The 8,359-nt window shown below is 42.4% G+C and overlaps 1 non-coding gene across 1 annotated transcript; it reads left to right on the top strand.

Moving 5' to 3' along the window:
* Positions 1-3,060: 3,060 nt before the first annotated feature.
* On the top strand, positions 3,061-3,149 carry LOC122679711. Its single transcript, XR_006336501.1, has one exon. It is a non-coding gene; the product is annotated as a small nucleolar SNORD12/SNORD106 (small nucleolar RNA).
* The last annotated feature ends 5,210 nt before the right edge of the window (positions 3,150-8,359 follow it).

Below are 8,359 nucleotides of genomic sequence, written 5' to 3' on the forward strand. Positions count from 1 at the left end.
CTTGACTCCAGTTATGATAATCTCTAGGCCCATTGTCAGACTGTTTGTAAATTGCCTTTCTATACATTCTTTTCTTTAGTATGAGGATGGCTCTTGGCAATGCCATCAAGCCATTCCAACTTGACTGAACAGGCAAATCTATGTTCAGTACAAAACCAGATGAAAAGTTTGAGTAAGATAGGTGTTAGCTCTTCTCTAAATTTTTGGTAGAATTCAGCTGTGAAGCCATCTGGTCCCGGGCTTTTGTTTCCTGGAAGATTTCTGATTATAGTTTCGATTTCCTTGTTTGTGATGGGTCTGTTAAGATCTTCTATTTCTTTCTGGTTCAGTTTTGGGAAGTTATACTTTTCTAAGAATTTGTCCATTTCTTCCAAGTTGTCCATTTTATTGGCATAGAGCTGCTGGTAGTAGTCTCTTATGATCCTTTGTATTTCAGGGTTGTCTGTCGTGATCTCTCCATTTTCATTTCTAATTTTTTTAATTTGGTTCTTCTCCCTTTGTTTCTTAATGAGTCTTGCTAATGGTTTGTCAATTTTGTTTATTTTTTCAAAAAACCAGCTTTTAGCTTTGTTGATTTTTGCTATGGTCTCTTTAGTTTCTTTTGCATTTATTTCTGCCCTAATCTTTAAGATTTCTTTCCTTCTACTAACCCTGGGGTTCTTCGTTTCTTCCTTCTCTAGTTGCTTTAGGTGTAGAGTTAGGTTATTTATTTGACTTTTTTCTTGTTTCTTGAGGTAACAGCATCGAAACATGTATGTTATCTAGGGTGAAACATCACCAGCCCAGGCTGGATGCATGAGACAAGTGCTCGGGCCTGGTGCACTGGGAAGACCCAGAGGAATTGGGTGGAGAGGGAGGTGGGAGAGGGGATCGGGATGGGGAATACGTGTAAAACCATGGCTGATTCATGTCAGTGTATGACAAAAACCACTACAATATTGTAAAGTAATTAGTCTCCAACTAATAAAAATAAATGAAAAAAAAATTATAAAAAAAACCCCACAAAAAACCAAATGAAAAAGTTTCTTCGTCACATCCTCTGACCTGAGGTTGACTCGGGCATTTCTTCAGTGAGTCTAAAGTAGAGGGAAATAGCCTGAAGGAAAGTGTTTGAAGAACCTTGCTGTGTGTCTTTGTCTGTGTACTGCATGTGTATATGTTATCTGTCTCGGGCCCAAGGGCCGGTCCAGCCTTCCCCTGCTGGGAGCTCAGGCTTCTGTTGGAAAGCAGGTATGCAAAACATTCTTTAACTTTGCCTGCTATGAGTGCTAACGTAAAAAACATCCACTGATGGTTAACAGATCTGTCTCCTAAGATACTGCTCCTCAGAACATGGCATTTGTTGACTCTGGGCAAAGCTTTAGTATTTTCCATGTGTAAGAAGGTTTGGCCAGTTGCACTTCTGGAGAAGGTCATATTCCCAAGCCAGAAATGTCAGTTACCAGTTTTCTTTCTTCATCTGCTCATTAAACCTTTTGAATGTTTTCTCTCTGCTTCCCAGGAACTAGCAATGACATGTGTCATTTTCCTATCAGTAAACTAAAAGAATAAGCCTATGATCGTTAGCAATTCTGAGCTGTGTAGGGTTTCAAATATTTGAGGATTTTATTATTTCTTGTTCACTGAGAGCAAGCAAAATAACTAAATATGTAGTATTGTTGACTCACTTAACTCCTATTTAGTATCGAAGTAAGAACCAGGGTGGTTATTTATATTCGAAGTCAGGTCACAAGCTTATTTCCAAGAAATTTATTCAAGGCAATAATTTTATCCTTAACAACTTGTCAGAACAAATGAAAATTTGCTATGTGGGTTTTCTGACCCATTTGAGATATTATGGCTCTGTGGGGAAGCTGCTTCTTTCTGTGAAGATAATGAGTAAAAAAAATTGTCAGAAGGCAGAAAGCAAAGAGTTCAGAAGTACGCTGGGTGATCAGCAGAGTGCTCACACTGTATATACTTATCTGTGATAAATAAGTTTCAGTGCGGAAGATGCACTGGAATCCTGGTTCTGCTAGCTGATGCGTCTCTGATTGTTTCCCCAGGTGCCCCCACCAGCTGTAAATCTCAGCCGCTAGTCCCCGGAGGATCTTTCCCAACCCGGTCCATTTTTGTGCCCCAGTTGAAGTGCCTGTTGTGTGGCTCCCCAGAGGTGTATATTCCCCATAGAGTATAATCTTCACACAGAGCTCTCAACAGCTCTATTCTCTCTAGATGATGGTAGATCGGAGTCTCACGAGCATCTTCCTGTGTGGTTCGGAGCCACAGAGTGACTTGCAGTGGGCTTGTTTGGGAACCTGACATGGTGCGTTTTAGAGAAGCTGCAGATTTGCGACTCATCTTCAAAGAGAGATATACACATATCAAAATTGAATAAGGATCCGATTGATGAAAATTGGCCACTTTCACTGTCATTGGCTGAGTTCTCTGTGTGTGCAAGGATCTTTAGTTCACACTCTATATACGTTTTCTTGTTCAGTCTTATAACCTATTTTCACTTTATGGATGAGGGAGTTGAAGCTTAGAAAGGTTGTCACTTGCCTAGGTTTCCTTAGCTGGGATGGGAAGTTGGTCCTGCCCACCTCGGCAACTCTGTGCATTCTTTCTGCTGGCTATACTGTCTGTATTCCCCAAGAGATCATCCAAACCACTTTCCCATCTATAATTTCCTGCAGTTCTGTCCTTCCACAGTGTTCATCTCTCAAGACTGCAACCCTGGATTTGTCATCCTGCTTCCAAACGGGCACAACTGATAATCTGAGGGTGAGGGGAACCAAACTATAAACTGTGCAATTCCTTGTAAATACCTCAGCTGGGTCCTCTGCATTACCATCAGTCCCCTCAGAGATCCCTGGTTGGTTTTCACTCCCAAATCCTCACAGAAGGATTCCAGACCATCACCACTCTCTTCCAACCTACCTTTTCACCTCTAAACTCGGCAAAGCCTTAAACTTCTGGGAAAAGCTGAGTCCATCAGAAAATTTCACACCCTTTACAAGGTAGCTAATCTTTACCTTTGTATTGCTGGTTTCAGGATATCAATTTCAGGTTAGGGTCAAACCCATTAGCTGATGATATAACTTTATACCCTTGTTGATGGATCCTATTGATCTAACTGAACTATTACCAGTTTTATCTGATGCATTGGGGAAAAAAAAAACCCTGTTAACTGGATCAAATCTGTTACCCGGATCCTACCAAACCCCCTACCTCCTCCTGTTTCCTCTGGGACCTTATTCCATTAATCCAACTGGTTCCCTGGTGGCTCAATGGCAAAGATTCTGCCCGCAATGCAGGGGGCACAGCTTCAATCCCTGAGTTGGGAAGGTCCCCTGGAGAAGTGGCAGCCCACTCCAGTTTTGTTGCCTAGAGAATTCCACGGACAGAGGAGCCTGGTGGGCTATAGTCCACAGGGTCGCAAAGAGTTGGCCACAACTGAAGTGACTTAACACATACACAGCTCAATTCGTCTACCTTTTCTTCCTCACTCTTTTCAGACATCTTCCCCTCAGCCTAAAACAAGCACATCTTACCAAACAAGAAAGACCCATCCCTCCAGCTACCATCAAGTCTCTCTTTCCTTTTCATGAAACTACTCAAAGAATGTTCTATACAGTTGGTTTCAACATCTTTTCCCATTCTTTTGCCTATCAGATTTGGCTTTTATGTTCTTACCTATCCTTATTAATCAAGGTCCAACCAGGCCAAAAAATGAACACCTTCAGTGATTTGCTACAAAAAATACATATAATGTGGGGAAACTGATTAGATGGGTGGTGGAGTAACTGAGAAACCAGACAGAGGATGGTGAGATATCTTAGATGCCCACAGTTGGAAGCTATTCCACACAGGGAATGGAGGGATGAAGTAAAAATGGTCCTATCAGACCTTGGCCTGGAGATGACCCTAGAGGCAAGACTCTTGGGTTGACTGGCTTGTCCAGAGGGAGCTGAAGCCATGGAGGGGATTCAGCCCATGTACTGTCAGACATGCATCCACAGCAGAGAAGAGAAGCAGAAACACCCAACTTCTCTGTTTCGTTTGTCTTTTAATCTCTCACCCATATCAATCATTGGCTAAACTCAGCCCAGCTGGAGACCAGCTGACATTGAGCCTGGCAAGTGCAGCCTGCAGGTTTAGATGTTTGGAACACAGGTGAGGGGAAGGTTGAGGAGGGGAATCTCCTGGCCCATAGATCCAGGACCAGCACATCACACGAGAACAACAGTTACTTTCTAGGTGCTAAGTCTAGTGGGATTTTGGTTTTTCTGTTTTTGGATCTTCATTTCACTGGTGATTACTCCCTGCTTGGAGTTCTCTGCTTTTTGGCATCTGACAGACGCAGTATCCTCATTCCATTCTATCTATTCCTATAGACCACACCCCCATAACCACCACTTAAATAATGGTATTCTCCAGGATATGGCTCTTCATCCTTAAGATGTTAACTCATATGCGGACTTGAATAATTCAAAAATATGTTTCTTGCGAGGAATTGGGAGATTGGGATTGTCACATAAGCATTACTGATATTTTGTCAGTTCAGTTCCGTTCAGTCACTCAGTCATGTCCAACTCTTTGTGACCCCATGGACTGCAGTACGCCAGGCTTCCCTGTCCATCACCAACTCCTGGAGCTTGCTCAAACTCATGTCCATCAAGTCAGTGATGCCATCCAATCATCTCATTCTCTGTCATCCCCTTCTCCTCATGCCTTCAATCTTTCCCAGCATCAGGGTCTTTTCCAATGAGTCACTTCTTTGCATCAGGTGGTCAAAGTATTAGAGTTTCAGATTCAGTGTCAGTCCTTCCAATGAATATTCAGGACTTATTTCCTTTAGGATTGACTGGTTTAATCTCCTTGCTGTCCAAAGGACTCTCAAGAGTCTTCTCCAACACCACAGTTCAAAAGCATCAGTTCTTCACTGCTCAGCTTTCTTTATAGTCCAACTCTCACATCTATACATGACTATGGGCAAAAACACGGATCTTTGTTGGCAAAGTAATGTCTCTGCTTTTTAATATGCTATCTAGTTTGGCCATAGCTTTTCTTCCAAGGAGCAAGCGTCTTTTTATTTCATGGCTGCAGTCACCATCTGCAGTGATTTTGGAGCCCCCCAAAATAATCTGTCACTGTTTCCATTATTTCCCCATCTATTTGCCATGAAATTATGGGACCAGATGCCATGATCTTAGTTTTTTGAATGTTGAGTTTTCATCCAGCTTTTTCACTCTCCTTTTTCACTTTTATCAAGAGGCTTTTCAGTTCCTCTTTGCTTTCTACCATAAAGGGTGGTGTGATCTGCATATTGGAGGTTATTGATATTTCTCCCAGTAATCTTTATTCCAGCTTGTGCTTCATCCAGCCTGGCATTTCTCATGATATATCCTACATATAAGTTAAATAAGCAGGGTGACAATATACAGCCTTGACGTACTCATTTCCCCTTTTGGAACCAGTCTGTTGTTCCATGTCCTGTTTTAACTGTTGCTTCCTGACATGCGTACAGATTTCTCAGGAGTTCAGGTATGGTGGTCTGGTATTCCCATCTCCTGAAGAATTTTCCACAGTTTGTTGTGATCCACACAGTGAAAGGCTTTGGCATAGTCACTAAAGTAGAAGTAGATGTTTTTCTGGAACTCTCTTGCTTTTTCAATGATCTAACAGATGTTGGCAGTTTGATCTCTGGTTCTTCTGACTTTTCTAAATCCAGCTTGAACATCTGGAAGTTCTTGGTTCACATACTGTTGAAACCTCTCTTGGAGAATTTTGAGCATTACTTTACTAGCATGTGAGATGAGTGCAACTGTGAGGTAGTTTGAACATTCTTTGGCATTGCCTTTCCTTGGGATTGGAATGAAAACTGACCTTTTTCAGTTCTGTGGCCACTGCTGAGTTTACCAAATATGCTGCCATATTGAGTGCAGCACTTTCACAGCATCATCTTTTACAATTTGAAATAGCTCAGCTGGAATTCAATCTCCTCCACTAGCTTTGTTCATAGTGCTGCTTCTTAAGGCCCACTTGACTTCGTACTCCAGGATGTCTGGCTCAAGGTGAGTGATCACACCATTGTGGTTATCTGGGTCCTTAAGATCTTTTTTGCATAGTTTTTCTGTGTATTCTTGCCACCTTTTCTTAATATCTTCTGCTTTTGTTAGGTCCATACCATTTCCGTCCTTTACTGTGTTCATCTTTGCATGAAATGTTCCCTTGGTATCTCTAATTTTCTTGAAGAGATCTCTAGTCTTTCCCATTTTATTGTTCTCCTCTATTTCTTCACATTGATCACTGAGAAAGGCTTTCTTATCACTCCTAGATAATTTTTTGGAACTCTGCATTCAGATGGGTATATCTTTCCTTTTCTCCTTTGCCTTTAGCATCTCTTCTTTCCTCAGCTATTTTTAAGACCTCCTCAAACAACCATTTTGCCTTTCTGCATTTCTTTTTCTTGGGGATGGTCTTGATCACTGTCTCCTGTACAATGTCATGAGCCTCTGTCCATAGTTCTTCAGGCACTCTGTCTATCAGATCTAATCCCTTGAATCTATTTGTCACTTCCACTGTATAAGCATAAGGGATTTGATATAAGTCATACCTGAATGGTCTAGTGGTTTTCCTTACTTTCTTCAATTTCAGTCTGAATTTGGCAAAAAGGAGTTCATGATCTGAGCCACAGTAAGCTTCTAGTCTTGTTTTTGCTGACTGTATAGAACTTTTCCATCTTTGGCTGCAAAGAATGTGATCAATCTGATATCGGTATTGACCATCTGGTGATGCCCATGTGTAGAGTCTTCTCTTGTGTTGTTGGAAGAGGGTGTTTGCTATGACCAGCGTGTTCTCTTGGCAAAACTCTGTTAGCCTTTGCCTTGCTTCATTTTGTACTCCAAGGCCAAATTTGCCTGTTACTTCAGGGATCTCTTGACTTTCTACTTTTCATTACAGTCCCCTATGATGAAAAGGACATCTTTTTTTGGTGTTAGTTCTAGAAGGTCTTGTAGGTCTTCATAGAACTGTTCAGTTTCATCTTCTTCAGCATCAGTGGTTGGGGCATAAACTTGGAGTACTGTGACATTGAATGGTTTGCCTTGGAAATGAACAGAGACCATTCTGTCATCTTTGAGATTGCACTCAAGTACTGCATTTCGGACTCTTGTTGACTCTGATGGCTCCTCCATTTCTTCTAAGGGCTTCTTGCCCACAATAGTAGATATAGTGGTCATCTGAATTAAATTCGTCCATTCCAGTCCATTTTAGTTCACTGATTCCGAAAATGTCGACTGCCCACTCTGCAGTCCATGGGGTTGCAAAGACTCAGACATAACTTAGGAACTAAACAACAAAATAAAACAGACAACTAATGAGAACACATCGTATAGTACAAGGAGCTGTGCTTAATGCACCGTGGTGACCTGAATGGGAGGAAAATCCTAAAGGGAGGAGAGAGATATATATGTGTGTGTGTGTGTGTGTGGCTGATTCATTTTGCTCTGCAGTAGAAGCTAGCACCACATTTTAAAGCAACTATACTCCAATAAAAATTAATTAAAAAATATGTACCTCTAGCCCAGACCTCTCATAAAATACAGATCTGTGTTGGCAGCTCCCGGCCTCCACAACCACTTCAAGTTGACCAGCATCAAAACCAAATTCATCTTTCCCTTCAATTTCTTCTTTCATTCTCCTCTGCTTGCTCCCTCATCAATGGATTGATTCACTACCTGTCTGTTAGAATCTGTGAGTGGTCGGAGATTTTACCTTCCTTCTAAGTGATCAACTTGCCTGCCAGAGTTTCGTGGATACTGGCAGAAGACACAAGTCTCCTAGATCAGAGACAAAGGACTGGCTTACTCAGGGCATGGTAAGCAGCAGGAGCTTCACGGTAGTGTAGGTTTCCTGCAAGACCCACAGGGACGACGTGGAGCGATTCAGGTGAGTGCTGTGCAGGGGCTAGGTCTGCGTCACTGCCACGGAACAGGATGCTTAGGGACCCCCAGCCTTTTACCGTGAGCTGCAAGCAAACCTGCACAACCTGCGCTCCAGAAGGAGACATTAGCAGGAGACACTGTTCAGGGGTCCCCAACCCCTGGGCCACAGACCAGTGCCATTAGGAACTGGGCTGCACCGCAGGAGGTAAGTGGGGAGCAGCAGGTGAAGCTTCGTCTGCTGTTCCTCTGTCACTCCCCTTGGCTCGAATTACCACCTGAACCATCCTCCCACCCCCTACTGGTGGAAAAATTGTCTTCCATGAAACAGATTCCTGATGCTAAAAAGGTTGGGGTCCACTGGTCTAGACAGTTCACTGTGCTTCTTCCACAACAATTCCTCTTTTGAACTATCGAAACATTAGTGCTTATTC

This window comes from Cervus elaphus, chromosome 21 (genome assembly GCF_910594005.1).
Source record: "Cervus elaphus chromosome 21, mCerEla1.1, whole genome shotgun sequence".
NCBI classification, from domain to species: Eukaryota; Metazoa; Chordata; class Mammalia; order Artiodactyla; family Cervidae; genus Cervus; species Cervus elaphus.